The sequence below is a fragment of the Lampetra fluviatilis genome, chromosome 77 (assembly GCF_964198595.1).
Source record: "Lampetra fluviatilis chromosome 77, kcLamFluv1.1, whole genome shotgun sequence".
Classification (NCBI taxonomy): domain Eukaryota; kingdom Metazoa; phylum Chordata; class Hyperoartia; order Petromyzontiformes; family Petromyzontidae; genus Lampetra; species Lampetra fluviatilis.
In genome coordinates this window covers 2599580-2614189 of record NC_136351.1, presented here as the reverse complement: position 1 = coordinate 2614189, position 14610 = coordinate 2599580, and positions in this window count along the sequence as shown.

The window sequence follows — 14610 nt, the reverse complement described above, 5'->3', positions numbered from 1 at the left end:
AAATCCACGCGACCACGGAGAGACACAAAAACTCCAAATATACAGCATTGCGGTATGGTTGGGATCGAACCCACGACGTCCTGTTGTTGTATATGCCGGGTTATGAAATTTTGATAAAAATTATAAAAATTAATAAAAATTGGAAGAATGCGTAAATCGCGAAATTATGCTAATGAATGTTATTATATGCATAAATTATGATATTCATGGAGATAATCGTATTAATTTATGCGAATGCTTGCGATTATGTTAATGTGTGCAGTTATGATAATTAGGCTTAGCTTTGTTATCCAGAGTTGTATCAATCGGGATAAAACGATTATCTTTGATTAAACATTTATTGATTATCTTAGTGTGTTTATGTTATGTTAGGTCTCCAAATTCATATCTCAACGCAGGATACGGTTCTTATAATTAAGATGGTTATGCATAATCTTAGGAACGAAACACTCAAACACTTTTGTGTTAAGCAATTTTAATTCTAAACAAAAATTTGACACTCTAATATGCGAACTCTCATGCTCGGAATTATCCACGGTACCATCGGGTAGATTTCTCTCAATGAGCAGCACTCTTAACCATCAAGACTTGCGTTGTTTCACTTTGGCAACCGCACATCATTAATTCCACCGTGTAACGAGCATATCCGGCGATAGGTAGAGTCTTTAAAACAGGCATGCAACGATATTCATATGAAGGGCAATAAACGAATTATTATATCCCTAGGGCAAAAGTATACGTCAATCGTTTCATCGGCAAGATTATGCAATTAACGAAAATGAATGACTAAAACACTTCTAACAACCGTATTCATGTAACTCGATGGGCAGCAACTGCTTTTCACGATCAGTTGATATTGAACGCACCACCTTGAAATGGCAACCCTTTTAGAAACACAAAGATAACTTTTTGGAATAATCTTATTCGTCCCGATGTGCATGTTGTGTGCGTGTTGTCCTCTTGGTAATTTTTTTTTTTTGAGCCAGGAGTTGTGTCATGAGCTTGCGGGGGGTGGGGAGGGGTATACAACCAGAGGCTTCACACCCTGCTCCCTCGCTCGGGCGTGACAGTAGCGAGCCCGTCGCCGGCTTTCTCTCTCCGCAGCGAGATTGAGCGGCGTTGGCACGATGTTGTCCTTGAAGAGGCTCGGTCGCTTGACGTTCGGTGGCGCCCGGGTGGTGCTGCTCGTTCGCTCGTGCGCTGGTGGCTGGCACTTTTGTACTCTATGGCCGTTGCAGCTGTTTGTCCACAGCTGGATGACGAGTCGGCACGGCGCTCGCCGTCGTGGTGCGCGATGATTCCGTCGTCGGATAGTGCGCAGCTCCTCCGCTGCTGGATGTCTTGTCTGTTCTCAGCGGGTGCTGGTCGATGTGTGTGTGTGTATTAAACACACGGCGCATTCGATGGTGCTCTCCTCTTCCTCACGGGCGGCGGGTCAGGCTTTTTCCACCGCTCCGTTCTCTCTCCTTGCTTTCACCTCTGGCGTGCAGCTGACAGCTTCACACGGGCACCCGCTGATGCCTCTCCCGCCCTCACTTCAGGGCTGTGCTGCTGAGGCTCTTTCACGAAAGTGATAGCTGGAATTTCGCAAGCTTCACTCGCACTTAACCACACAGCCGGAGCAAGGCTGAAACCAGCTACGACCCAGACTGAACTCAGACTTCTGCCTCTAACGACCCCTCCTCATCCCATCTCTCCTCGAGGCACGACCCATGGTTGGTGTCGGTGCCTGCCGGCAAGCCTCCGCCCCAACTCCCTTGCCAGCCTCCCTCGCAACGCTGCGTCACAAGCCGAGTCACAAGACTGCACAAGACTCGAACCAGACAGAACTGCGTGGTGTGCGTTTGTGCTTAAAACCCAAAAACGTGAAACCCTCCCCTCTCTGCGCATCTCTTGCGAGAGGAAAAACAAACAACAGAAAACCAGACGCCCCAGGAATGTCAGGCCATAGACCCCTCGCCAATCTGGAGATTTCCCGATAGTCCGTAACCTCTCTTTGCCCTGAGGTTTGCTGTTTAATGGCATTCCACGAACTCCAGATGCCCGGTGTGGCTTGTGAGGGGTAGTTGAGAGTTTTGGGAATATCTGTTTTTTTAATATATTATTTCTATTATTATTAATATTATTGGTAGAATTATTCTTAATATGAATTTGGAAAAAGGGGCATAAATACAACACTGTGTACTAGGTGAGGTAGTTAACATATCCTACCCACCAAAGCCTGAGCAGTGCTGATTCTATGGTGCAGTGTTGGGTCTATGGTGCAGTGGTACTTGATGCACAGGGGAAGTTGATTCCAGTGAAGGGAGCGCAAGGATCGAGATGGGACCTTAACAATACTCACTCAAAGTTTGTGATCGCAGCTTTAACGAAACGGGATCCAATTTTCTGATAGGATCTGGATAGCTGTAGATGGAAGGTAAGACATCGTCGTCAGCCACATCAGAGTCACAGGGTACATACCAGCCAAGCAGCATTACAGGGCAGGGCCATTACAGTACCGGGGACTGTCCACCGGCTTTTTGCAAAACGTAGCCGAAACGAGTCGCATAATACACTATAAATTACATGTTAGATACACTATGCACGACGTGTATAATACATTAGACACTACACTATATACTGCACGTATAAGGGGCTTGTTATCAGCACTGAACACTTCGACAGCTACCACTACTGAACACTACGACTGCTACCACCACTGAACACTACGACTACTATCACCACTGAACACTACGACTGATTTTACCACTGAACACTACACCTGTTTTCACCACTGAACACTACGACTACTATCACCACTGAACACTACACCTGTTTTCACCACTGAACACTACGACTGCTATCACCACTCAACACTCCAACTGCTTTCACCACTGAACACCTCGACTGATTTTACCACTGAACACTATGACTGCTTTCACCACTGAACACTACGTTATCACCACTTAACATTACGACTGCTATCACCACTGAATACTATGACTGCTATCACCACTGAACACTGCGACTGCTATCATCACTGAACACTACGAATGCTATCATCACTGAACAATATGACTTCTATCATCACTGAACGCTATGGCTGCTATCATCACTGATCACTACGACTGCTTTCACCACTGAACACTCCAACTGCTTTCACCACTGGACAATACGACAGCTTTCACCACTGAACACTACCACTGCTATCATCACTGAACACTATGAATGCTGCCCCATTGAACACTGCGACTGCTTTCACCACTGAACACTACAACTGCTATCATCAGTGAACACTACAACTGCTATTACCACTGAACACTGCAACTGCTATAATCAGTGAACATATTGATTGCTATCACTATCGAAATGGGGCACTGTCGTGGCCACGATATGTGATTTCTCTCGTCTGGTATTCAGGACAAAATGGGTTCGATCTGAATCATAATGATGCCTGTTTATTTGGAGTTGGCATATTCTCCCCGTGGTCACGTCGATATTCATCCGGTTCTTCCGGTTTGTCCCTCCACATTTCGAATCGAGATGCATTCAGAGTATTCGGGTGCCGCTCTAAATCTCTGCTTGCTGTGCCACTTTGTTAATCCATCATTCGTGATAGCCCAGTCACTTCTGAAAAAGAGCAATATAGCTCAGTGGACTTTTATCTGGTGAAATAAAACCCAGTTTTAGTTCATAGGTCGCAGATCACTTACACTGGGTAGGAGTTTGTCCGACATGCTCTTGTAATCCATTGAGTTGGGGTCATTCAAGGCAGATTTGAAGACTTCGTTTATTGTCAGTGTCACATGGAATGTCTTGAGGTCTGTGGGAGATACAGACAAAGATCCCCCGTGTGGGCTTACCATGTTATTGGGGCAAGTACTGTTAGTAGCGAGTAGCAAAAGCGCCTCCGAAAGCTGGAACCGTGGCTCACGAGGTAGCGGGTGGCCAGCACCACGCCCACCCAGCCGCATTTGTCTCCACAGTGGCGATGTTTGCTAAACACGACCGCACCAGGTACTTATTTGAGGTTCAGTGTGTGGGTGAATATACAACAAGAAGTGGCGGTGACATCACCACGGCACTTGTACCATGCCAGGTGCACTTTCTTTAGTGGCGAATATATATACAGTACAGGGGTGAACATACAAACTCTACTCATTGACTCTCACTCTGTAGAACAGATACGGATCATACAAACGACACTTACTCTGTAGAACAGAGATCATACAAACTCGACTCACTCACTCTGTACGAGAGGGGGAGATCATGCAAACTCTAATCACTCATTATGTATAACAGGGTGAGATCATACAAACTCCACTCACTCACTGTTGAACACGAGGAGATAATACAAACTCCACATTTAAAGGTGTCTGAGAAGGGAATAGAACGCAGGCCCATTGTTAATGTGAGGCACCAGTGTCCCCACCGTCGTGGCCTCCTCTGTGCCAACTTCCTCACCTTGGGGATTGTGGGAACTGCTCGCTTGAGTTGACCTAATGGTAGTTATTGCTTTGTTCAGGATCGGAGTGGTGTCGGTGGGGTTGGCGGTTGTGCACAGTGGCCGGAGCTTTCGCTTAGGCATACACTCAAACTCTGTCGGCGGCATCCCAAAGATGCACGCGCAGGAGGACGAGGACGAGTCAGTCCAGGAGTCGCATGCTCCCACCTGTCGACAAACCGCCTCGGTCCACAAAAACCCAGGGCTGCAGTAGCATCGCATTCGGGGCGTGGTCAGGCACCCTGAGTAGATGGGAGGTGGGGAGGCAAGAGAAGAGAGAGATGATGATGCTGATGGTGGTGGTGGGGAGCGGTGGTGTCGCAGTTAGTGCACTGTGCTAGGAACCCGGCGACCCAAGTTCGAGTCCTGCTCACGACCAACACCAGTGACAATTATCAATACAGGTCCTGGTCCTCTCCTAGGTCGACTCAATCTGAAATGAGTACCTGATGCAGTGTGTGAAAGACATCGCTACTGGGGAAACAAAGGCAGTCGGGCGTGGTGTTGGCCACCCTTCCCCCTCGTGTGCCGTGCCGGCCTTCGGAAGTGCTCGCTAACAGCACTTGCCTCAACATTCTGGTAAGGCTACACGGGGGATCTTTGTCTTGGGGGGGTGATGTTGTTCAAAGACACCCACAAAATTTCCTTCGTACTTTTACGTCATTTTGCGCAGGGTGCTAGCGTCTTTGCTTAAACGCACAATGGTGGTGGTAGGGGTGGCTGTGGTAGTGGCAGTGGCGACGGTGGTGGCGGCGGTGGTAGTAGTGGCGGTTTGCACATGTAATAAAGGTCGTGGAAGCGACTTCTGGAATCCGGTCTTTATTTGTCTTTCTTTACAACACTCCTTCATGCTGCTGACAGACAGCGTGAGAGGGATAGAGAGAGAGAGACGCGCGCAGCCACGTGGCAGCCTGGACCCCCGCTCTCGCGTGGCCTCTCCCTCCGTTCATTCTAGTTCTGACCACGTGTTGTTCATCTCCACCCCTATTTAATACCCGGGTCACGTGGTACCTTTCCACCAATCCTGGTTAGCCTCTATGGAATCTTCCAGACTCCATCGTAGACTCCCAGGACCACGCCCCTGACTCGTCTCCCCATTGGCTGTGGCTAAAGCCAGCAGAACCAATCCTCTACTTACAGCTGTCACCTTCCCATTACGTCAGGGCCACGCCCCTAGGCTTCCCCCCATTGGCTATGGACCAGGACCGGCAGAGCCAATCATCGTGACGAGTTGTGATCCGTCAGCGACCCGGATATATCCTCACATTACACACAGATGAATACACTTCTTAAGGCACACACTGGTTTATTGTCTTTCTTACTACACAGTCCCTATCCACACACAGAGGGATATGCGGTTCCCTCACCCGTAGCCTAAGGAGGTACAGCCTCTGTACCTAACGGGACCTACACACGGGTCTGGCTGCTAGCCTAGGGAGGTACAGCCTCCTAAATGGCAGGGACTAATCTCTGTCTACCCACTACCCTAGCGTCCTCCGGCTGGGACCTAGGGGAGGCTAGCTTGACCCAACGCTGGCTCGGTGGGTCTCCTGACCACAGGTCACGTCGAGTCTCAGCTCTTACAAGAGCTGGAAGGCTGGGGAGCCAGGGTCCTGCCTGCCAGGACATATTCTCCCCTTGACCACTGGTAACACTGAGCCTTAGCTCTTAGAAGAGCTCGAAGGCTTGGTCCAGGGTCTTAGCTATTTGAGCTGGCTTGAGTCTTCGTCTTGAGGAGAACTGTCAAGCACTCCCCGCGCTCGCCCTTTTATACCCATTTGTAACAGTCCTTATCCAATCCCATGCTCCCTCGTGGGACCCTCTGATTGGTTCTCTAGAATCTGTGATTTCGATATTCTTTTACCCTAGCTGACCCTTGGTCGTTGGTCTGGCGGGAAAGTGTGTTTACGATCTGCTCCCGCCTTTCAGGCACGGACGTGGCTGTTGGCCAATCATGGACGCACGCCATTTTGTCAGGATCTGTCGCGACCCCCGACGCATTAACGACATGACCCAAGTATTTTACGGGGGAGTGAACCAGATGGCACTTGGAGGGTTTTAACTTGAGGTTCGCGTCACAAATTTTCAAAAACACCTGTCGCAACTGGGTTAAGTGCTCCTTGAATGTGAAGTACCAATGATGACTCTTGGACACCGTTGGTGAGGCACACGTATTTATTCCGTACAAGTAGTCACAACTGTGGACATACAATACTAGAGGGGGTATCGGCCCCCTCACCCGGCTAGCTGGGAATACACTGCTAGCTATCTCTGACCTACCTCCTAGTCCTCCACTAATGGGCTAGGGGAGGCTGTCTGGCCCGACACTGGTAAGTCGGGCTACGGTACCCGGAGTCCCAGAGCACTAGCTCTGGTTCTCGGGACCACGCCGCTGGCTCGGTCCTGCGCGGCCCTGACAAGGGCGGCGTCCCAGGGGAGTCCAGGGCTCTAGCTAGACGATCTTCGGTCTTCACTGGTTTAGCTTTAACATTCTGCCCCGAGCCCTCTGACACATCCCCCTTTATACTCCACCCCCGCTGAGGGGTGGGGCCCCGGGCTGCCTGGTGCGGACGTCGTTGAGAGCACCCCCCCCCGTGCACTCACGTAGCCCCGCCCACTGTGTTTGTTTCCCATAAGCTGCCTTGCATAACGGCTCTCTCTCTAACACCCCTACATCACCCCCCCCCCCCCCCCCGCATAGCTTGCAGCCGTCCCGGCTGCCAACATACAAAAAAAACGACAATAAAAGCGCATTTACCCCCTGACCGCGCGTGTGCCTCACTATTTTTCAACATAACGCGAAGAGAACAACAACAAGAACCAGAAAACCCCGAAGGGAAAACAACCCGACGCACCCCGCCCGAATAAATACGAATTCCGTAAAAGCAACGTATATACAAATCGCAAGGAACCCCCAACACACACACAACACAATGTGCCAGGAGCACACCACCGACGCAGCGCACAGTAACCATACACGTGAAAATAAAAAATAAAAAAAAATTCTTCTTTTTGTGCATCACAAGAGTCTGCGCATTCTTGCGCGCGTCCTTGCCGCAGGCACGTCACACGGGGCAACCCCGGATGGCGGACCATCCGGTGGCAGCTGTCCATTTCGAAGTGAGTCTGCGCTTGATGTCGTGAGACCCTCGGCATCCCCCGTAGGGGTTGTTGGGCGGGAGCCCGTCATTCCTGGTGCACCTGGGGGCGGGACAGCCGGCAACACGTCAGGCGAGAGCAGCAGAGACGGACCCTTTGAGTCGGCCAACCCCCCACATGTTTGGCCACGCGTGTGTGGAGTGGGGCCTCGCACCGCAACGAAGGGTTTCAGCCTAGAGGGGTGCACAAACCACCGGCGCTTCCCCCATTTGATGCGAATGCACTGAGGCCGCAAAACCTCGACCACCTCGACGGGGCCCCGCCACGGCCGCACCAGTTTTGAGGAGGTCGCGAGTGGTACCTGGGGACAGTGCAGCCATGCCCTGTCCCCCGGCTTCCACTGTAGCACGTGCGCGCGACCCAGTCTGAGGCGCTCATTCGCTTTCTGACGCCTGTCGGAATTTAGCATGGCAGCATCCCGTGCCTCAGTCAATTTCGCAAGGTTAAATTTAACATGGTCGGCCAATTTAGTTTTTCCCAGCGGCGCGGGGATCTGCAGCTGTGCCCGAACAGGTGGGTCAGGTTCGCGGCCATACATGAGGAAGAAGGGTGAAAATCCCGTCGCAGCATGGGGGGCCAATCTGTATGCTGCCAGGACCCCTTGAATTTGCAAGTCCCAATCGGTCTGTGAGTCCGAAACCTGCTGCGACAACATAGACGTGATGGTTCGATGCAGACGCTCGACCATCCCGTCAGTTTGCGGGTGATAGGGAGAGGTACAAATTTTTTTCGTTCCCAGGAGCTCACAGACCTGTTGGAGGAGTTTGCCGGAAAAAAATTTTCCCTGGTCGGTCAGCAGCCGCTCCGGAGCACCTTTGTCCATGACGTAACCTTGGACAAAGGCCTCCACGATGGCTGCTGCCGACTGGTTGGCCAGGGGCCAGGCCATAGGCCAGCGCGTAAAGTATTCCACCCTGGTCAACAAATATCTATTGCCCCTAGGGGTGGCGGGAAATGGCCCCAGAATATCCAGCGCGACAAGTTCGTTCACTCTGGAGACTCTGATAGACTGCAAAGGCGGGTTTGACTCCCGTGCTGGTGGTTTTCGCTGCGCACACCGAGGGCATGATGCCAACAGATCTGCGACATCCCTCGTCATGCCTGGCCAAAAAAAATCAAGCTGGAGCAAGGCGAGGGTCTTTTGGGTACCCAGGTGGAGGAGGCGCTCATGAGCAGCCCACACCACCCTACCCCGTAACCCAGAAGGGACCACCAGCCGGTGTCGATGGGATTTCCCGTCCCAATGCATCAGCAACCCCGCGTGCATTTCCCATGCGTCGGCATCACCCGTCCCCCACCCCGCCTCCCCGGCGCGACGACGGGACGCGAGGAGGGAGGTATCCTCCATCTGGAGGCGCCCCCATTCATTAACAGGCAAACCCAGCAGGGAATCTTTTCCCTGTTGTGCGATAGAATTTGGAAGCAATGTTTCGTCGTCGGCGGCGGCCGCCAGGACCGGAACCGGCATGTCCCCTGCTGGCTTGCAACGTCCCGACCCCAGGAGGCATGCACATTCGGAGGTGGTTGGCATGCGCGACAGAGCGTCCGCGTTGGTGTGGCAAACGCCCTTACGGTAGGTGGTTTCGAAATCAAAATCCTGGAGGATCTCCAACCATCGGGACAATTGTCCCGATGGCTGTTGAACTCGCAGGGCATACTGCAGTGCCGCATGATCTGTGCGGACGGTGAAATGCCGACCGTACAGATATGGGTGATACTGTTGGATGAAATAGAAAATTGCCAACAGTTCCCTATGGGTGACACAATATCTTTGCTCCGCTGGAGACAACACCCGACTGCCGTACGCAACCACCCGTTCCATGCCGTCAATCACCTGGGAAAGCACGCCCCCAATACCCGTGTTGCTCGCATCGGTGTCGAGCAAAAATGGTTCCGAAAAATCGGGGTAAATCAAGGGAGGAGCTTTTACCAGGGCGTCCCGAAGGGAGCAGAAAGCAGCCTCCTCCTCCTGACCCCAGTGGAACCGAACCCCTTTTGATGTTAAAGCGTGTAGGGGTTTGGCAATCATCGCAAAATCAGCGACGAACCGTCGGTAATACGACGCGAAGCCAATGAAACTCCTGACCTCTCCCACCGAGGTGGGAGTCGGCCAGGAGCTGACACACTGCGTTTTGGCGGGATCGGTAGCAATACCTGAGCGCCCCACGATGTGCCCCAAATAACGCACCGAATCGCATAACAAATGACATTTTTGGGGTTTGAATTTCAAATTAGCAGCCCGCATCTTTAGGAAAACCGCCCGCAACCTCTGGAGATGTTCGTCAAAAGTTTTACTAAAGACGATAACGTCATCCAAATAAATCAGGCACGACTCCCATTGTAATCCAGCCAAAACCAATTCCATCAAACGCTGGAAAGTTGCCGGCGCTGAGTGTAAGCCCATCGGCAACCGGTTGAATTGGAACAGGCCGTGCGGTGTACGGAAAGCAGTTTTAGGCTTTGAATCATCGTCCAGAGGAAGCTGCCAGAATCCCGAAAGTAAATCCAATGTGGAGAAGAATCGCGCTCCCGCCAAGGCGTCCAGCGATTCGTCCATCCGTGGGAGCGGGTATGCGTCGGCAACCGAAATTTTGTTAAGGCGCCGAAAATAAACGCAAAACCGCAACGAGCATGGTCCTTTTCGGCGGGACTTAACCGAAACGGATTCTGGCGTATTGGCGCGCTGTCACCCGTGTCAATATGGTGACGCAGCAGATGAGTGCAACCCAAATCGTATTTGTCCCGACTGAAAACGTCGGAAAATTCCCGCAGTAGCGTTCTAAGCTGTTGGCGCTCTGAATTTGACAGGTCCGTCGATCCCGCACAAAGCGCATCGAGCCACCCTCCATCGCTGTCCGAATGTGGGTGCGGCCGGGGAGCAGTGCCGACGTGATTCGCAACAGGTTCCTCGCAGGGCACCGGCGTCGCGTGAGCAAGCACCGTCCCTTGAGGAACTACCACTGTCTGCGACCCCACATTGAGGACCGCGATGAAAGGGTCCCCGTCCCCTCTTACGACGGTCTGGGCCGGAATCAAACGAGGTCCACTAACCCCGGCCCTAGATGGTCCCAGCAGAATTCCCTGGTCCCCAATGCCCTCAGCGAAGGGCCGACGAAGTTTTAGAGGCACCAACATTTGAGCTCCCGGCGGCACATGAACTGTTTTAACGACGAACGCTGGTACTGTTACGAACGCCGTCCGAGCCGCAGTAGGGGAAGGCAGGAACGCCATGCGTCGTCCCGACGGGAGCTCAATGCATCCCTGGTCTATTAAAATACGAATCGGCATTTTGCCCAAGAAGTCCGTCCCCAGCAGGCACGGAACCGCCAGCGAGGAGGAAACAAAAATCGGGCCCGACAATTTGATATCCCCGATACAAATTTGCGCTCGAATCTGTCCAATGATGCCAAGAGAGCCCCCGTTAGCAGCATAGCATGGGACGTTAACCGGCAGTAAAGGACGGCTCTGGACAGGTAGAATATTGTAAATGAGTTCGGAAATGATGGTCGCCGATGCCCCCGTATCGACCAGGATGCGTACCTCCACCCCGTCAATGTGTCCCACCATGGCCGACGACCCCGACGACGCGGCCACAATGCGATGGGCCAACATGGACCACTGCCTGGGTTCGATTTGAGTCCCCATAGTGGTGCGTGTTGGCCCGTCGCAGCGCAATGTCGGCCCCCCGTTCGTTGCGGTGTGCGAGTGTGTGACAAGTGTGTGCTTGGGCCAAACATGAGGGGTGCCGCGACTCGCCGGATTATGTTGATGGAGCTTGGGAGGAGGAGGGCCGGCGTCTTGTCGAGGCGTCGTCCCGCGCTGCCGAGGAGAGCGGCACCCCGAGGCGACATGGCCCCGGACGCCGCAGTTTAAGCAACGCGGGAGCGCCGGTGGCGATGACGGACGGTCGAAGCGGCTCGACCCATCCCAGCCCGACCGTGCTCCCGTCCCCTGCTGCCGTCGACGGTCGACGGCGTAAACCTCCTCCGCTGGGAGGGTGGCTGCAGCCACCGCACGCCCGGCCGCTGCCCTGCTGGCTTTCCGACGCTGTGACAGCAGGTTGGCGTGGAGGAGCCGCGCAGCCTGGAGGGAACTCATCTCCGTGTCCTCCTGTGCAACGACGGCGATGTCCAGGTCGTCTGCCAGCAGGAGGATTTTTTCTGTGACCATGGCGTCCACGCCGTCGTCGTCCATTCGAGGGAAGGCCGTCTTCGCCAGTGCCAGGAGACTCGTCCTGTACGCCAGGGGCGACTCCTTTGCACCCCGCTGGCGATCGTAAAACTGCTGCCTGCATTCCGCTGAAGGTCCGTAGACCCCGGCCAGCAACTGCAGCACCATCTGTAGCGTGGAGCGCTTCTCCCTCGGCGCCGATGTAAGGGCGGCGAGTGCGTCGCTGTCGAGGAGCGCCGGCAGCGCGCAGAAAGCCTCAGCATCCGACCACCGTGCCATTTCTTGGTGGGTGAGGAAGCGTCGCTGGAAGCCGCCCCAGTCGCCGTCCGCGCCAACAAACTCTTTGAGCGGAGGCAGCCGTTGGTGCAGCGCAGCGGTTGCCATGGAAGCTCGCAGGCTGCTGTCCCCGTAACTCGGCTGCGCTTCGGCGCGAACGGCAGATGGTATCACCTGTCGCAGCCGTGATGACGCTCCCTCCGCTGGCGGTGACGCGGCAGCCCCAGCGAGAGCGATGTTGGACCCGAGGTTCAGGCCGGCCACGCCCTCAGCAGCTGCTGCGGCAATGGCGGGAGATTCAAAGTTTGAATCCGTTGAGATGGCGGGAAGGCGCATCGGACGTCGGTTCTCCTCGCCTCGTGGTGGTCCACCAGCCCCCAGCCGCGTGATGTGTTCGAGTGTGGCGGCAGCGGCGTAAAGCAGCTCCGCCAGCGGCGTAAAGCAGCTCCGCCAGCCTCGCGTGAGCCAGCCTCAGCCCTTCTGATGGCGGCTCCTCTTCATCCTGATGCCCCGGTAAGAATGCGTCCGGCCCCGGCTGCACGATCTCTTGTTGAGCCGTCTCGGGCTCGACAATTTCAGCGGTGTCCTCCACCTGCGGTACTCCGGCTCGAGCTGTCCGGCGCGTGTCCATGTTCGTAGTTGTTCTGACACCAGATGAAGTACCGTTGATGACTCTTGGACACCGTTGGTGAGGCACACGTATTTATTCCGTACAAGTAGTCACAACTGTGGACATACAATACTAGAGGGGGTATCGGCCCCCTCACCCGGCTAGCTGGGAATACACTGCTAGCTATCTCTGACCTACCTCCTAGTCCTCCACTAACGGGCTAGGGGAGGCTGTCTGGCCCGACACTGGTAAGTCGGGCTACGGTACCCGGAGTCCCAGAGCACTAGCTCTGGTTCTCGGGACCACGCCGCTGGCTCGGTCCTGCGAGGCCCTGACAAGGGCGGCGTCCCAGGGGAGTCCAGGGCTCTAGCTAGACGATCTTCGGTCTTCACTGGTTAAGCTTTAACATTCTGCCCCGAGCCCTCTGACACATCCCCCTTTATACTCCACCCCCGCTGAGGGGTGGGGCCCCGGGCTGCCTGGTGCGGACGTCGTTGAGAGCACCCCCCCCGTGCACTCACGTAGCCCCGCCCACTGTGTTTGTTTCCCATAAGCTGCCATGCATAACGGCTCTCTCTCTAACACCCCTACAAATGTACGAGCGAATATGATTACATCGTCCAGATAGATGAGGCACGACTCCCACTGCAACCCCGAAGGTACCAGCTCCATCAATTGCTGGAAAGTGGTGGGAGCCGTCTATAAACCCATCGACAAACAGTTGAAATAAAAGAGACCTTGAGGCGTTCTGAAAGCTGTTTTCAGTCTGGATTCGGCATCTAATGGTAGCTGCCAGAATCCCACCAAAAGGTCTAGTGTGGAGAAAATGTTTGCTCCTGCGAGTGCATCCAATGAGTCATCTATGCGCGGGAGCGGGTAGGCATCCGCCAAGGTAACTTTGTTGAGCTGCCTGAAGTCTATGCAAAACCGCAATGATCCATCCGATTTCTTAACCAATACAACCGGCTCCCCCCATGGACTCGTAGATGGCAATATGATGTCAGACTACATCATCTCCTGCACTGCCCGCCGCACATGCTCCTATAGGCGTTCTGCCGAATGGGTGGCGCATCCGCCGTATAAATGTGGTGCTCCATCAGCGTCGTGCGACCAACATCGTAGGGACCCTGGCTGAACACGTCTGCAAAGTCACGCAACAAAGTCCTGAGCTCCCCCAATTTCTTTGCCGACAGATCGGTGTTCTTTGCCAGGAGCGCGTCTATCCATGACATATCCTCTTGTGCAGTCCGACAGACCATCCAAATGCACATTGTTGACTGTCTGCAACTCAGGGTTCGAATGCATGGGACTGACATTTTCAAACGAGGTCCCTTCCTGAACTGTAATGCATGTGTCTGCCATGGTAAGGACCTGCAGAAACAGTGGCTGATTCCTGTGTAGTGACATAAGAAGGGAGGGGCTGCTGGGGGCTCTGGGACCCCAGGCGGGTCCAGACGCTTAAGCCTCTTGGCACCAGGCGTGAGTTCCCAGGTGGGTCAGACGCTTAAGCCTCTTGGCGTCAGGCGTTGAGTTCCCAGGCGCTTAATCCCCTTGGCGCCGCCAAAGGGGGGGGCTGTGTGTGCTCTGTGGGATATCTGGGGGCGCACACGGCCCCACCCCTCGTTGGGGACTGGGCATAAAAGCGGAGCTCACTGGACAATCAGGGCCAGTCGTAGCTCAAGACCCAAGACCCAAGACCAGCCATCGGAGGACCCTGGGATGCTGTGAGAGCCAGTGGTGGGACTCTGGAACTCCCGACTCTACGACCTTGTGAGGGCGAGTTCCAGAGCGTAGCCAGAGTAGTGTATCTAGGCTCTGTACCTAGGCTGTAATAGAGTATCAGGACTGTTGGAGAGTTGGAGTGTTGGACTGTTGGAGTGCTGGAGTAGTGTTGAATCGTAATAAAGAA